At 43.7% G+C, this 16,402-nt stretch overlaps 1 long non-coding RNA gene across 2 annotated transcripts in view; it reads left to right on the forward strand.

Moving 5' to 3' along the window:
• The first annotated feature begins 1,838 nt into the window (after window positions 1–1,838).
• Window positions 1,839–16,402, forward strand: part of LOC308072533 — a 32,844-nt gene continuing 18,280 nt past the window's right edge. The window contains exons 1-2 of one of the 2 annotated variants that reach the window (XR_013931693.1): window positions 1,839–12,863; window positions 14,846–14,981. This is a non-coding gene — a long non-coding RNA (uncharacterized lncRNA). Of the gene's footprint in view, window positions 14,982–16,402 lie in introns of both variants that reach the window. The other variant, XR_013931692.1, reaches the window with a different exon arrangement.

Below are 16,402 nucleotides of genomic sequence, written 5' to 3' on the forward strand. Positions count from 1 at the left end.
ATACTGATTATCTCAATAGAAAGGCAATGTAATAGGGAAATATGAACTACTGTTGGAAGAAAAGAAAACCTACAAATGGATTTCCAGAGGTTACTTTTGATCTAACATTTTCAACTTTAATTTATTATTAAAAAGAACTTAGCCAATCTGCACGTTTTCACTAAAAAAATCAATACCTTCTTGGAGTTATGGAAGTAAAAATGTATTTCTAAAGAGAGTAAACTTTAATTTAAAACATCCACAAATTTCTTCAATATTTCTTTAAAACTGTTTTCAGGCTACGAATCTGTTTATGGCTGAGCTGGAGGAAAATTTTATGGCTGAGTTATAACCCCCTCTCCCTTAAAATTGGAAGCCCATAAACGATGAGATTGCAACAGGCAAAGAAGGAAATGATTATAAGGCGCAGATAAGAGGAATTCATCAAACCAAGGTCAAGAGAAGGAAGAACCTTGGAAATGTTCTGAAAGCAATGAGAAACCCACTCACGAAGGCATCATTATCCAAAGGGCTGATATCATGTAGTGAAAGGAGTGTCTGTCCATATTTTCTTTTCCTCCACATATGGATTTCTGAAGTCCAATTCCAATTAAGATGCATGTCCATGGAATTTGATAGTGAGTTGAAAATAAAAATGCAGTACAAATTTTTAGTAAGAAACCCTAGGTATGCCTTTGCAAATTGTGAATTCAGATTTACTTTAGGTAGTGGCAGGCACCCAAAAGCCTTCTTGCTTGTTGCAAGTTTATCTAAATCTCTTGGAACTATGAATTAGGCTTGCAACCTCTTATGATAACCACCTCTTGGAAAAAGAGTGGTGGCACTTCTATTTCAGTCCACAGTAACATCCTGTCATCTCATCATCTTCTGATCTCAACCAGAACCTGAAAGTGCAAAAGTGCATGAAAAATAAAAATAATCTCGTTATCAGACTTCTCTGAACCTTGATAAAAAGGTTTGGGTCAGGGTAAGCTTGAGGGATGAGGAACAGCACTAAGAGGTTCTTATTTTCCCATGCAAGTTGTCCCATCCAAATTTTACGATGGTGAAAGTTGTCTGATTAAATTGCCCGTTTTTCTGTTTACGCTTTGATAAATCACTTTTACGCAGACAGTAAAAAGCACAGAAAACTTGGCAGATTCCTAACTGGTCAGTTATTCATGTATACTTCTCTCTGTGCTGAAGACAGACTTAAACACAGGAATTGTTCCCTTTTTTTCAGCAGGATAAATGCTGGTCTGAAGGTGATTGAGGACAGGGCTGGCTTGGAGCAGAGTCCCGGGCAGGATGGTGTCCTTGGGAAGCACCTTCCAAAAGGTGTACAAACTGGCATTTCCAACCGGCAAAGAAAGGTTTCCCAAGTGACCTATCTCAGGAGGGAAAAATTAAAAGTGATGTGGAGCTGGCCCAAACGTTTCAAAATTGCACCTCTTCTTTTTTCTAAAGTTTTAAGGTTTCTGAAATGAATTTTTTGCTGTGTAAGGTAAAACAGGCCCCAGGCAACTTTAACTTGCATGACCAGCATTCGCCGACCTTGGCAGAAACACAAAGGTCGCATTTAACTTCTCACACAGGCGAGGCACCAGACAAGGTCTGCTATGTATTAGGAATAACAAGGATTTTCTTTCCTATCTATTGTGCAAGTTTCTTCTTTTCACCCACTCTTTCCTTCAGAGAATGCACTGATTTCCCGTGGAACAGGATCCCTTCATTAAGACTAAATATAGCCACTGATTCCTGTCCATGCTGAGTGCTTCGGTGGCAAGAGCAGCTGATTTGGAGTTTGAATGGGAACTTTACTTAAAAAAACCAAAACCAAACAAACAACAACAAAAAAAAGACTTAAAAAGCAAGAGATAATGGGAAAAGGTATTTATAATCCTTTGACATCTTGATAGAAAGAAATGATGCTCATTGCATTACTCCTGAGCTTCAGCAATGTGTTAGGATTTTCCCTAATTAGTAGAATTCTAATTCATGTGAAAAAATTAACATTTATGAACAGAAAGAACAAATGCAATGGTAAATTTGACTCTTTGGTAAAATAAAATAGGATTATTTTTTTTTTTTTCATGTATCAACACATTACATACAATCGTAACTGGGACTGAAGGCTGGCCCGGTGAAAGAGGGGTGGCATTTGATTTGTCCCTGTCTGCCAAACCCAGGCCACTCACCAAGGGTAGGGTGCAGCTGCCTGGATTTCTGACCCTTCTAGCAGGTGGGACTGAAATGGTGCAGGGAACCCATGTGGGTCATGACTGCAGCAGTGCGGTGAGCAGCATCCTCTGAGCAAGACGCTGAGCAGAGCCGTGTGATTTTGCAGATGCGTGGAGGGGAACAGCGAGATGAAGGGGAACAGATATGCCCTCTAAATGGAAATGTTTTGCCCCTTTTTTTTGTGTGTGGAGGAGAAAAGATATCTTCATCTCTTCCAGCAAGCTGCTGCATTTATGTGCTGCCAAAGGCTTGTACTGTTATACCCTTAACTCTGTCCGTATGGCTGACCTCCAGGCATGGGATCCAATGCTGGACATTGTCCTGTTTTGGGGTATTCCTGCAGATGACATAAAATGTCTGGAGGCTCGTTAGTCCTGAGAATATTATGACTATGCAGGAGCACCTGGAATTTAGTTTTGCTTTATTTTCAAGTAGACAGATAGTGTTATTTGCTGCTGTTCCCCTTTATTTATAATGAAAGCCATATGATTATGAACTAGAGTTTATTACTGTCAATAATAACTGATGTGATGAACTGATCTGCTCGGTAGAGTACTATGGGATAGACCCTAGAGGGAAGAAAGGCCCAAGAAAGCTGGTTAATATTCAAGGATCACCTCCAAGCTCAGGAGTAATGCATCCCAGTAAAGTGGAAGTCAAGTGAAAATGCCAGGAGCATTGCATGGATGAACAAGGAACTCCTGGACAAACTCAAATGCAAGAAAGGTGCCTACAGGGAGTGGGAGCAAGGACACGTAGCCTCCTTCCTGGGAGGAATATAGAGTAACTGTTTGTGCAGCTGAGGATCAGGAACTGAGGCAAGCTAAAGCTCTGATAGAATTTAATCCAGCCGGGGATGTCAAAGGCAACAAGAAAAGCTTCTATGGGTACATCGGTGATAAAAGGAAGACTAGGGAAAATTTGGGCCCACTTTGGAAGGAAAAGAGAGACCTGGTTACGCAGGACATGGAGAATGCTGAGGTGTACTCCATGACTTTTTTGGCTCAGTCTTCAGCAGCAATGCTCCAGCCACACTGCCCAAGTCACAGAAGGCAAAAGCAGGGACTGAGGGAATGAAGAACCACCCGCTGTAGAAGATAAGGTCTGAGACCATCTAAAGAAGCAAAGAGTAGACCCTCCTGGAAACTGTGCTGACCCGTGGTAAATAAGGAGGTGATTGTTGATGGCACACATGGCTTCACTAAGGGCAAATCATGCCTGAAAATTTGGTGGCTGCATCCCCAGCGGCGTGGGCAGCAGTCGAGGGAGGGGATTGTCCCCCTCTGCTCCGCTCTGGTGAGACCCCCTGCAGCCCTGCGTCCAGCTCTGTGCCCCAGCATAAGGAGGACACGGAGCTGCTGGGGTGAGCCCAGAGGAGCCCAGGAAGATGCTCGGAGGGCTGGAGCCCCTCTGCTGTGCGGGCAGGCTGAGGGTTGGGGTTGCTCAGCCTGCAGAAGGGAAGGCTCCGGGGAGACCTTAGAGCAGCTTCCAGTGCCTGAAGGGGCTGACAAGAAAGCTGGAGGGGAGCTGCGTACAGGGGTGCGAGTGACAGGATAAGAGGGAATGGCTTTCAGCTGGAAGAGGGGACATTTATATTAGATACAAGTAAGAAATTCTTTACCCTGAGGGTGGGAGGCACTGGCCCAGGCTGCCCAGAGCAGCTGTGGGTGCCCCGTCCCTGGCAGGGCTCAAGGCCAGGCTGGACGGGGCTCTGGGCAACCTGGGCTGGGGGGAGGTGGCCCTGCCCGGGGCAGGGGGCTGGAGCTAGGTGGGCTTTAAGGGCCCTGCCAACACAAACCAGTCTGTGATTCTATAAGCTTGTGGAAAGCTAGAAGGAGGAATTATTACCCTTTTAATCAGCATTTTCTTTATGCAAAATAAATGCTTGGATGGACCAGTAGCTAGATGCTGAGCCGCAGCTCTGTGCTTAAGTGGCCGAAGTCTTATTTCTTTTAGAATCCTAGAACAGTTTGGGTTTTTACTTCACTTCAACCTCCATGAAGCTTTATGCTAAAGATTGCTGAGCATAAACCACAACGTGTGGGCTTGGTAGCGCCCGCTTCTCGAGTGGCGATAAGCAATCAGGTCTGTGACAGCATATTAAAAGGCAACTGTATAGACAATGCACTTTATTGCCTAATCAAAACATTCGAGGTTTTTACATTTTGCAAGGTTGACTTGCCAAAGGCTTCCTCGAGCTGCACATGCTGCAGCTTTGTCTTGCTTTTATGCCTTATTGAATTCCATTAAAAGACAAACAACTCTCGCAGTCGTTAGGCACCTCGCTGACAACACCTGTCAGTCTGTCACTCCGAGTCAGAGGCAGGTACCGTGGAGCTTCGTTTTGGCAGAATTAGGAGGAAAATAGAAAGAAACATATCTGGGGCACCTGTTCTCAGCAAAGGAGTGATGGGATTATTATTACCAAAAATGAACTCAGTGTGCTGCTCAAAGAAAACGGATAACAAGTGCTGCTGCACTAATCAATGCTGTTCAGCATGTTCATGGATTTTGGAACGTTTTCCTGATTTTTTGTGGGGAAGGGGCATGTCTATCAGAAATATTCAGTTACACACACCCTGGAAACGTGCACACAGACACATAAACAAACACACTGAAACGCACATTCTTCAGCGATTAATTGCCATTAACCTAACTCGTGTTTGTGACCTTGCAAAGTGAGTAACAAGTACTACTTTAATCCCCGGAGATTTAATTTGCTTTAGAAGGACTATTAAAAGGATTAAGGACTAATTGTAAGTAATTTTTTTTTTTTTCTGAGATGGAAAGGTTTGTTATTATACCCGGTATGTACACGGAGGGAAAACATCTTTTCTACAGAGGTAAAAGATTAAAGGGTTTGAAAACAAACACTACAGATAATTTTTCTTGAAAAATGTGCAGTAGCTGTAAGTCTCTGGTTGTGTTTGGTCTTTCATTATTCCAACAATTATTACTTAGCGACTTGCATGTTCAATGAAGCCTGTGTGAAAGCAATTTGCAGTTTTGCCTTTGTTTCTATTTTAAATCTTTCCTGGGTTTCAGTCTTATTTCATTGAGGTTATAGGGAAAGAAAACGGCAGATGTCTCTGGTGAGTCTGCGTTACCTTAGCTCTGCTGAATGAAATGCTGTTGCCCAGGTCTGCAGCTCCTGGAAGCCACCTGGGAAGGACACCTCAGTGGGGATTTTTATGGGAATTCGATGATTCCAGGTTGTTCTGGACTTACGGACAGGAAAACAGGGCAATGCCCGATAGTCTATGAAGTCTATCAGTTATGGATAAGTAAAATTAGGCATATGTGTTTTACATACATACAAAATGAGTGAAAACAGTACGTAGAGAGAAACAGCAAAGAAAGTGCATCTGAGTAGAGCACATCCTATGTGGCATATTTTCATACGCGTGGATTTCAAATTCAACTTAATTCTTTTATTTCTGCTGATGATTCATTATAGACCCGTTACTACTGGTCCTGACGTGTAATTTTTTAGAACCATAGCATGCCTATTGTGAATTAAGTTTTCAATGAGGAGTGAAGAAATCAGTGAAGTTGAATGTTGGGGTTTTTTTGCAGTCTGAAATGCTCTTAACTTGACCTACCTTGACTGAAGACGGAGGTATACTGAGAGAGGTTTCATGTTGTTCTCCTGCACTAGCTGAATGCCCAGGAGCTGGTTCACATCTTGACTCTTAGATGCTGCATGTGGCCCAGGACTTGCTTGGTCTGACTAAGCCATCAAGACATAAGCTCGCAAAGGTAAAAAAAAAAAAAATACCCAGTCCAAGTACAGTAGCCCTGGCATAGAAATACCAGTGGATTCCGTAGACAGTACAGCTTCTTCAACCAATGCTGAAACCTGTATGATTTAATCTTCTCCATTCCCCTGTCAGTGCACAACGGTTTGTGGCTGTTCCACTTGTGGCACCCAGACAATGGGTTCTCTCATTTTTCCAGACCTTTTCATATTATTATTGCATCTCTACTATTCAGCCTGAATTTCTTTTTTTTCAATGGATTTTTTATTTCCCAGTCTGTGCCACTGCTGAGCCCAGCGCTGTGGTGAGCCTCTTACTCTGTTGGGTGTTTATGTGTATCTCTGTGGCTCTTGCGCTCCTTCTGTGCCCCATGTAAGCCCAGGGAGGACACAGCATCTGTGTTTAACAGATTGGTTGATAAATATGAGTTGAATTCCTGAGTTGTGGGAAAATAACAGTAAAAGCTCTTTTCTTTTAATAAGCAACAGCCAGCCTGACTTCCATTGCCTGTTCCCTGGCTCCCTCATCTTGTGGAGGCATTGCATTCTATCCCAGGGCAAGGTGCCAATTTTACGGGGATGTTGTTGCTGACCTGAGATGAGGTTGGATGCAACTCTAAGTGCTGTTTCTTTACGAGAAAGGTGCCTTTGTGTCTGAAAGCAAACATTGACACTACGTGGCTCTTTCAGTGGAGTTTTGCCTGTTGGTCTTGTATTAGTGGAAGCAGAATACCTGATCTGTGGAGGGAATAACGGCTTGCTGGGGTCCCAAAAGATGCGCTGTTTTGGGGAGCTTGGGAAACCTACAGGGACACGTGCCTGATGCAAAACACATGCAAGTTGGCTGGAATCTTTCAGCAGGTCTTGGCCCAAACCCTGTGTGATAGGCTGAGGCACAGCATTGTGCTGAGTGGAAGTGCTCTACTGCCCGTAGCTGCAGGCTGCGGTGGGTGGAAAGGTAAAGCTCTAGAAGCAAAAATAAAAGAAGTTGCACAAGGGGTGGCACCGCAGGTGTATCAGCCCAAAGGACAAGTTTTGTACCCTTCGAGAAATGGTCCTACCCCGAAATACATAACTGCCAATGATTTTCTGGAGACTCGATGACTTTACAGGGTCCATATGTAGTAAATAGTTTTTCAATAGTTGTTTAATTTGTGTTCATTTTCTTCTATTTTTCCATAGATCTGAAACTTTAGTAAATTTATTGGTAAGTTTTGAAGTGAAAAGGGACTATTAACATCTAATTTCTTATCACGCATAACATAGGCCTAAGAACATCAGGCAGTGACCTCTGTCCTGACATCAGTCCTGGTTCCCTTCCTGTCCTTCGGAGAGGTATTTGATATAAATCTGTACTTATTAGGAAAAGAAAGATCTTTCCAATGGTTTGTTAAATAATCTACTGTAAATAAGCAAGCAGAGAACTTTGCCAGTAAATGAGAGTCTATAAACGTGCATGATTTAGTATCTTCACTGCATTTCTTCCAAAAATAGTGGGTTTGTGCACTTGGTCAGAGCTTTAGATTTTCAATTCTTTCATGTGATAATGGCAACTTTTATGAGAAATTTGAGGGGAAAAATGCATTCTGATTTGGGGTTTTCATTCCGATGTCCATGGCTAGTGGTTGGGACCAAGGGTCACCCCTGGAGCCAGTGGGTCACCAAAAATGATGGACATGGGCACCATGAACACACTGAACGTAGAAGGACTCTTCTACAGTAGGCTGGCAGGGAAGGCATTCTGCTGTACACTGATTTCTTAAAAAATACAGTAACAGAATTCACAATACTGCATGTGGGGAGGCGAGAGGATGGGCTGTGGGGTCCATGCATGTGTACATATGGCATCTGAAAGTGCTTCTGTTTGTGTGGAGCACAAAGTGATTTTCATGCTCCATATAAAGAGAGAAGAACAGGCATCAGAAAATGTATATGCTTATTAGTCCTGTGAGAACAAAGGCGTTTTTAGGTTTAGTGTCTGTGCTGAAGGAAATAAAATACTGTTCCAGGATAGCTATAGACTAGAATTTTGGCAAAGCTGAAACCCAAAAATATAATCATTTGGAGCCAACTAAAGGATTTTCTTTAACTCCATTGGAAATCTGAACTCTGATCTGGTTTTTGATATCTTTTCCTTTTCAAATGTACTGAAAGTTTTCTAGTATACCATCATGAACATCTTGAGATGATCACTTAACTTTTCTGATTTTTAAATTTATCTCAGCTGTGCCTTTCCAGGAAATCTGACTTTAATTCCTGAGCAATTTGTTGTTATAAACCCATGAATTTTCTGCAAACCTACAGTTCCCAGCTCCCTCTGCCTTTCCCCGGTTCCCACCTGCAAAAGAAAAAAATCACACGGCCCCACACTTGGAGGCATCCTCTGGTACATCCATGAGGATGGTACCAGCCGGCACAGCCGTGCCTGCATCCAGCAGGAGGGCTCGGGATGGAAATGGGTTTTACAGCCGGTGTGCGAGGTAGGCACCAAGAATTTATTGCATAAGCCCTTCGCATTTATAAAATGTGCAGCTGTATTTATTACTAAACGGCTTTGCTGGCATTTCAGTATGCAATTAATTCAGCGTTAAAAGACCCACCACGCTCCACGAGCATTTCCATGGCATGCAGGAGCTGATGTTTTGCTGAGTGTGGAAGGGAGCAGCTCCCCTGAAATACAGCGTGTGAGCACAAGGTGGCACTTGGACCCCACGGACCGGGCGAGCCCAGCCTGGGGACATCGCACAGCAGCAGCACTTGATTTATAAATTTTTGTTGAAAAGCAGGAGAAACTATATGAAGATAGGGGGCCAAAAGAGCTGCTTTTGGAGTAATGTGTGGACTATATTTTCTTCTTAATGCATGTTGGTTTTGCTGGAGATGGGGATGCCGCCCGGCTGAGTTAGCTTAGCCCTGTTTCCCGCAGTGAGGATGTCCCTGTGGGTCACTGGGAACACGGAAACAGCTGCTGTGATCACTGTCACCTCTTTTGTCCCTGGTAAGACATACTGGACGTAATTAACTTCTTTTCTCTCCTTTGGGATTTTATCTGCAGCCATCAGTGAGGCTGCCATGTGACCCTTTGGTGCAGGGTTTCCATTCTGGTTTGATCCCAAAGGAGACTGTTCTTTGTTTACAAGCAACACAATATTTTGGAGTATTTGAAACCTACGATGGCCTTTCTGGTTGGGATCTGGCTGGGGCTGGCAAGGTGGTGGGTGTCCAGGGCAGGAGCCCTGCATCACCCTGCCAGGATGTCTCCCTCGCAGATATTTTTCTGGAAACGTTTCTGGTTTTTGCGGTTTGTTGTCTTTTTTACCAGCCATTGATTTGTTTGACGTTTTGTCACTGAGCAATCAAGTGTTGTATAGGCAGCTGTGTGTAACAGGGCTCCGTTACACCTCCACGTGCAGCTCTGCTTTCCAGAAATGGGACATTTCTGATGTCCAGCCCTGTTTTGTCCAGTGATGTGGTCCTGCAGCCCTGGTCCCGTGTGGCTCTGTGTGTGTGGACATGCTTACTTCTACTGACCCCTGATGCCATACACAACCTGCCTGCCCTTCTTTCCATCACCCTGGCACAGTCACTTCAGCCATACAGAAATGACCCCACTTTATAAAACCACCAGTCAACCATTCAGTAGAAATATCTAATGCCATAATGCTAAATATTTGTAAACATTCCTACAGACGGATGTGGTTTATTTTGCCATTAATATACATTGGTAATCTAAATTGGAATCTATTAGCTTGTGCAAATTAATATTGTGGGGGTTTTTTGTTGGTTTTTTGTTTGTTTGTTTTTTTTTTTTTTTTTTTTTATATTGCAGCTCTGAACCTGTCCCTGGTCTGGGGAAGGTCAAAAAAATCAGCTCCAAGTGTTTATTCATGTAAGTGCTGGTGTGAAGAAGCAGGTCTGCCATTCCTCTCTTGTCTGACTTGAAGGACTTAATATAAAGCTACAGAACTTGTGTGAGCTGGAAACAAAATATGCTTAGAAGAAGAAAAGCAGCTACAGAATACTTCTAAAACGAAAAACTCAAAATCTCTCTACTTCAGAAAAACATGGCAAAAGCTATGTCTGTGCTGTGTGCAGGATGCTTAGTGAGTTAACGTGGAAAAGCCCAAAATTTCCTGCGAAGTCTAGGACAAAAATGCCAAACATTCACCTCTGCCCACTTTAAGTAGATCAGGCTTTGAATAACAAAATAATAAATTCAATCTCAACCAAAAATTTTACTCCGAAAAAAGAGAAAAAGAATGCTAGTGATTTCATACTAGCATTGAGTTTTGACATACTCATAATAATTTACAATAAACACACATGAAGTTATGATAAACGTAACTTTAAAAACAGAAATGCCAGCACCAACAATTGCTGTGAAGCTGTTGCTCCCTCAGTGATCTGATTGTGCTTTAAATTTGATTGTGCTGTAACTTCGCAACAATTATGAAAACAGTTACGCATTTTTATTAGCACTTGTAAGTTATGCAGTGTTTTTACTGTTGAGTTGTAAGGGAGAGGGAAGCCTAAGCATATGGTAGAGATCTTCAAAGTTCTCAACATAGGAGAAAATAATGATTATCCTTCACTTAATTAATGTCATGTTTAATAGGGTATTATCTTTCTGCAAAGATATAGCATGCTCTCGGGGAAGGAGATGGAGATCACCGATGGCTGGATAACCTTTTCTGGTCTCTTAGGAATAAAACTGCAGCCCAGGGTATAATAATTACTAATAATGAGGTATCTTCTCACCACACTACTGTCAAATCCTGTAGACAATAAAAACACAAGGGGAAGACCGGTAGCTGAAGCAAACTGCCCTGGCCTCAGGAGTGACTGCTGGGACAAATTAAATCCCTGCCGATGGGTCAGGCTGCATTCACTCCTTTATCCTTGGGCAGATCCAGAACATGCCATTAATTAGAAGGTATTTTCTCTAGATTTTCATAGATTTTAAAGAGGAATTGATCTGCTCTCTACTGTAAGCTTGTCGGTCAGTGACATATCCTTAAAACTGTGGGTTGCAGTGCTTTTCCTCTCTGCTTTGATGACCCTGGATGTGCCACAAGCAGCTTGTTTTATCCAGAGAGCGTCCTTGTCCTTTACCCAAACAGCTCTGCAGATGCTGGTGACTGCAGAACATGCTCTCGCCCTGAATCTGAGAGGTGCTGACATGGCCTCATCTGTCTCCTAGTATTTAAAACCCCATCCCATCCTGCAAATGACAGGTAGCAGCTGCCACTGCTGCATCTCCATCTTCTTCCCGGCTCCCCGCAGAGCTGTGCCCGTGGTTGGGTCCCTGCGTCACTCACGGTTGTAGCTATACGCGGCGCATGCTGTGCAGTTGACTGCATGCTTAGCTTCTCCCCTGATCCTGAGTTTTGTAGCAGCATATCTGACTCTTCCAGCTTTCCTTCACCTTCAGCTCATGCTTTGCAGGCTGGAAGTTGTTGCTAGGCATTTAGCTGTTTTGCAGCGAATGGCTGTGTTGGCTGACAGTGTTTCAGTTCAGATCCTGTTAACCAGGTTTGGGATGTGGACCAAGCCCTGACTCTTGTGCCCTTGTGCTAGTCAATGGTTTGATGGATCACCTATTTAAAAAAAATAATGCAAAAGATAAAAAAGCAAAGTATGTGTAATTTGTCTGTCTTTGAAGCTGTCTGTCCTTCGATGGTATTTCTACCACCCTCACTTGTTTGATGTGATCAGCCTACATCAGGTCCAGGGGGACTCAGTGCTGTGGCAGGTGATACAGGAGGGTGCTGGGACCATGCTCCCCCTGCCTGAGTTGAGCTGGTCCCACCTTGGCTGTAGGGTCCCTCTGAGCATGGGATGGAGCCTCAGTGCCTGCAGTTGTTCAAGGCACTGGGGAAGTTTTGCAAGGAAAATCATGTCAGTTTTCTCCAGAAGGACAGTGAGAGTGATCATAGCCTGTATCTTGCTTTGTTGAGCTTGTTAAAAGGTTGCTGGATTTCACTAGTGAAACGGAACTGGTCAGGAACACGATGTTGGAGATGACAGGATTTATTGCTCCAGCTGCATCTCACTGTGATGAAGGCTTCTGCTAACGGATGCACTCTGCTGTTTCCTTTCCCTGGTTCTTGTTTTTCATACAGAAGAGAAGCTGAAAAAATTTAAGCAAAAATAACTGTTTGTTAGTAGAGGCTGGCTTCAGATTTCTGGTGGGTGGCGCTCGAGGAAACCATGGGGAGCAGGGAGTTGTGGACAGGCTGGCTGAGGGCTGGAGCTCCTGCTTGAAAAGTTACAGTGACTCTGAGCCCAAAGACGTCTGGCTTTTGGTAGATATCAGTCATCAAGCAAAATGATGATATAATCAAATGAAAAGAAAAAAAAAAAAGAATCACTAAATATTTATCATGCATAAAGCCACGTTCAACCTGTCAAGAGAAATAATTGCAAAATGATGCAGTAACACCCGACTTGCTGAGATCTGCATCAGCTCTAACTGGGAAGTAAACAATACACTAAATTTAATGGCCAAAGTTACTTGAATTCAAGTGTTATTCCAATGGAATACCTCTGCTGTCAGATGTGCCAAAACATGCCGTTCCTGTACAATCATACTCAAGCGAGGGCTGAGAGTACTTCACCCACACAACTAATGTGGTGCCACATCCCAGGCTGCCCAGGGCAATCGGAGAAGGCAGCTCTCCTCTTCCCAGCAGTGCAGCAGGATTGTCCCCCAACACCTTGAAAACAGATGCCTCAAAGGGAAAGAAGAAAGTTTTCAGAAATGCCTAGTTTCTCCCCAAATTTACAGACTACTTTTTAATCTCACCTTTATGCTGTTGAAGATATTCAGTCCCTAAGTCTGAAAACTGACAGATGGACACATTGGAAAACATTAATCCACTTACAGGTAAGCAAAAGCAGAGTTTGTTTTCAAGCCAAGCGATTAAAAGAAGCTATGCAAAGTTATCAGTGTGAGATTTTACTACCAGTAATGACAGGTTAATACTGTTTTTCTGACTGTTTGAAAAAGAAGTAAAAAAATAACATTCCAGAAATGAAGAAATGAAAATGTTTACAGCTTAGGCTTTCCAACAGGTTAGACTTTGTACTTCCATACAAGAATCTGTTCGTATTGATTTCTGTCTCCCAGGACACAATTCTCAGGCAGCATCAGTAAGCTGTACAGGGCCATGGGCTGTGGTGAGATAATTTAGTTTTTACTCAGTAAACTTCCTGACAGAATCAAAACTCTGGAGTTCACAGATACACCAATACAGTCTGTTTCCCCATAACACCTGCAGAGAATAGTAGGACAAAACCAACTAATGCCTGTGCTAACCAGTATAGGTAAATCCAGCCCTCTGCCTCTTTTGGGGGAAATTTATTTGCCAGAGAAAGTTTCATCATAAACCTGCTTTTTTTTTTTTTTTCCCTAAAATATTGCATCAGCCTGTTTATCTATCTGTTCATCATTCCAGTCATTGACTCATCTATTTCTCATTCCAGAATCAGCTTAGAGCCAAATAATGGGAATTACCCATTAATTTACTGCACTTATCATGTGCACAGCAGCAGGAGAAGTCCATATCCTCTGCATCAAACCATAGCTAAAGCATAAAGAATCCGGCTTTCTTTTTTGAAAGCAGAAGTGATGATGGGCAAGCAGGGAAAGGGCAGACGGTGATAAAATCCTTGCTAGTGTGACTCCCTTTGCTGCCATTTTCTAGAAAGATCCAGCTGGAAGGTTTACGAGCAGTGAACTGGTGTTTCTCTGCGGTGGAGCCCATCCATCGCAGAAGAGCCGGAGCCAAGCGCAGCTCATTAGTGCTGGCGACGGGCATCGTGCGGAGCGGTGACAGCCCCGCAGCAGGAGGGCAGCAGGGAAACTGGCATTTGGGTGCTCAAGTAGGATCACGGGGGTCAGTGATCATTTGGGGTGGCAGTTAGAGGTGTCACCTTTGGGAATTTGGGAAAAATTGTCTGGTGCAAAATTCCCCGCAGATTTGTAAGTCTCATAAAAGTCATGGGGGATAAATGGAGATGCTGCGGGGCAGTGTGGCTGCAAATAAGTTGGAAAGATTTTTGTGACTGTAAAACAATTTGCTTTGACTAGGCAACATTGTTAAATAAATGCAAAGTGCTTACACACAATAGCATGGCCTCCCCGAGCTGGCAAAGGATACCTGGGTTTTGGGGAATGGTGTCATCATCCATTGCACAGAGCAGATGAGAGGGTGCTGCGAGATGCCCACAGCATACTCAGCCCCATGGGAGGAGCACAGGAGAGAGGAGCCAGCAGTGGGAGGGAGGGAAACATGCAGTTGCAGCTGGATTGAATTGTTGGGTCACAACTGAATTGTAACCTGTAATGCAGCCATCGTTCAGAGGTCATGGAAATGCCTGTGATCCAGATGCGGGTAAAGGCAGCTGCCTGGCTGAGAACAGATGCCAGCGGGAAGCTCTGGAGCACCAAACTTGGGGAGGCAATGTTTTTACCTTGACCCCTGGATAAGTCTTACTGAGGAGTCTGCATCCGTGGAGATATTCAAAAGCCACCTGGACAAGGTCCTGGGCAGCCTGGTCTGGGTGGCCCTGTGTGAGCAGGGGGTGGGCAAGGGGGTCCTTTCCAACCTCAGCCCTTCGGTGAGCCTGCGGAAGGCAGTCCCTTCCAGAATTCACATTTGGGACTTGTCTGCCTCTACACGCCAAAATGTCACACTAAAAGCAGCCTTTGGTATCTTCCTTTTTTTTGGCTTCAAATTCTTCAGGTCATTCTCTGTGAATTATTAAAATGTGTGCTAAAATGTGCAAAGCTCTGGCTAATTATGACGTACTGATTAATTTCAGTAGACAAGTGTGGCAGTCCTGATGAATATTAATATTTTTCAGGCTGGGAGCTGCTGGCAAGAGGAACAAAGTTTCTGCATGGGTAGTGAGCGTGGCCGAGCACTACAGGGTTGATCCACATTTCGCTCAGCGCTGATTTTATGTCTTGTGTGCGGCATCGGCTGGCCCCTTACAAAAGGTAAACTGTGAGCAACTACGAATGAGCGATGAATGTTTGTTATTAATTAGCATCACCCCGAAATCACCGCCTCCGCCCAAAGAAAGGAAGAATGATTCACTGTTCTGTTTCTATTTGACATCACCCGCTGTAAAGTATTAGGAGTAACATGGTACTTATTGAAAGTTAAGCAAGTAGATTTACAATTAAATGACTTTCAGGGAGATCAACAGATTCGTATGGCAATATGGAACTTACGGCACGTAGCACCCTCACAAAGTCATACACGTGGGCTGCTCTGCTGGGTAAAAGCTCAGTCTGCAGCTTCAGCGAATGGAACTAGAGGCAGGAGAAGAAGAGAATTTCATCTTCCCCTTTGCTCATGTTTTCCTCCTGTCCAGCCAGCGCTGTCAGAGCACATAAAAAGCCATGAACATGCACATGTCAGCGTGACCGCCAGCCAGCACCGCTGCCCCGTCCGTGGCCAAGTGCCGTGCAATCTTGTGGCTTTAATCAAATGCAGCAGGATTAACACAGAAAGCCTTTCTGCAAGCTGACAACTCAATTACGGGTGAAAATGAACTATTTTATTGAACTAAATTAAGGCGGCTACAAAAACATTTTTAACTTCAAGGTTTTTGAGACTTGTGACATGGAGGCCAAGCCTTGAGACCTCAGATCCCAGCAATGTATCCAGAGATGCTTCCCAAAAAAGCCAAATCTAACAGAACAGTGTCAGGGCTTGCATAATTTCATATTTTAAAGGGATGTAGGTACACTTTTTTAAAAAAAAAACACTTTATTTGAATGTTATCACATATGGAAAGTACAGAAGACGTTACCTTCTTACCATGTCTTCCAAGTGCTGGGGGCCTGGGAGGCTCTCGGGACACGCGGTGCGCTGCGCACACTTGGGTGCCTGAGGACATGAAAGCAAAGCTGCGGTGATGTTCTCGGACATCTGCTCCACTGGGGTGCTCTGGGGGTTAATGGAGGATGGGTGATAGGCTATGTCTCACCTGCAGGTTAATTGTACGAGCTTTTGAGATGTTCCTGCTAAAATTAAGTTTATATTTTTATGAGGAATCTATTTATTATTTTTTTAAGTTTTTTTTCTAATTATTGAAAAGAAATGAGTGTGCATGGTTGGGTAGCTTTAACCAGTGCAGCCTGTGGCAGTTTGATAAAGAAAACATAGGTGTTAGTATGAAAACAAGCATTTTTTTTCTAAGTTTCATCTTTTTCCCAAGGAAAGAGCTCTGGGGTGCCCTTTGGTGCCCCTGATCCCTATGGAAGAGGTGAGCTCAGCAGCACTGGCAGACCTGAAGGCAACATTTGGCCGTTAGGGTCTGCCTGGGTGTCCCTGCTCATGCCAACTTCTGCAGGGAAAATTCCAGTGGAAGTAGCTCTCCCAGGATTTCAGACAGTAATTAAGATATTGG

Source organism: Falco punctatus (genome assembly GCF_963210335.1).
Source record: "Falco punctatus genome assembly, chromosome: 13".
NCBI lineage: Eukaryota > Metazoa > Chordata > Aves > Falconiformes > Falconidae > Falco > Falco punctatus.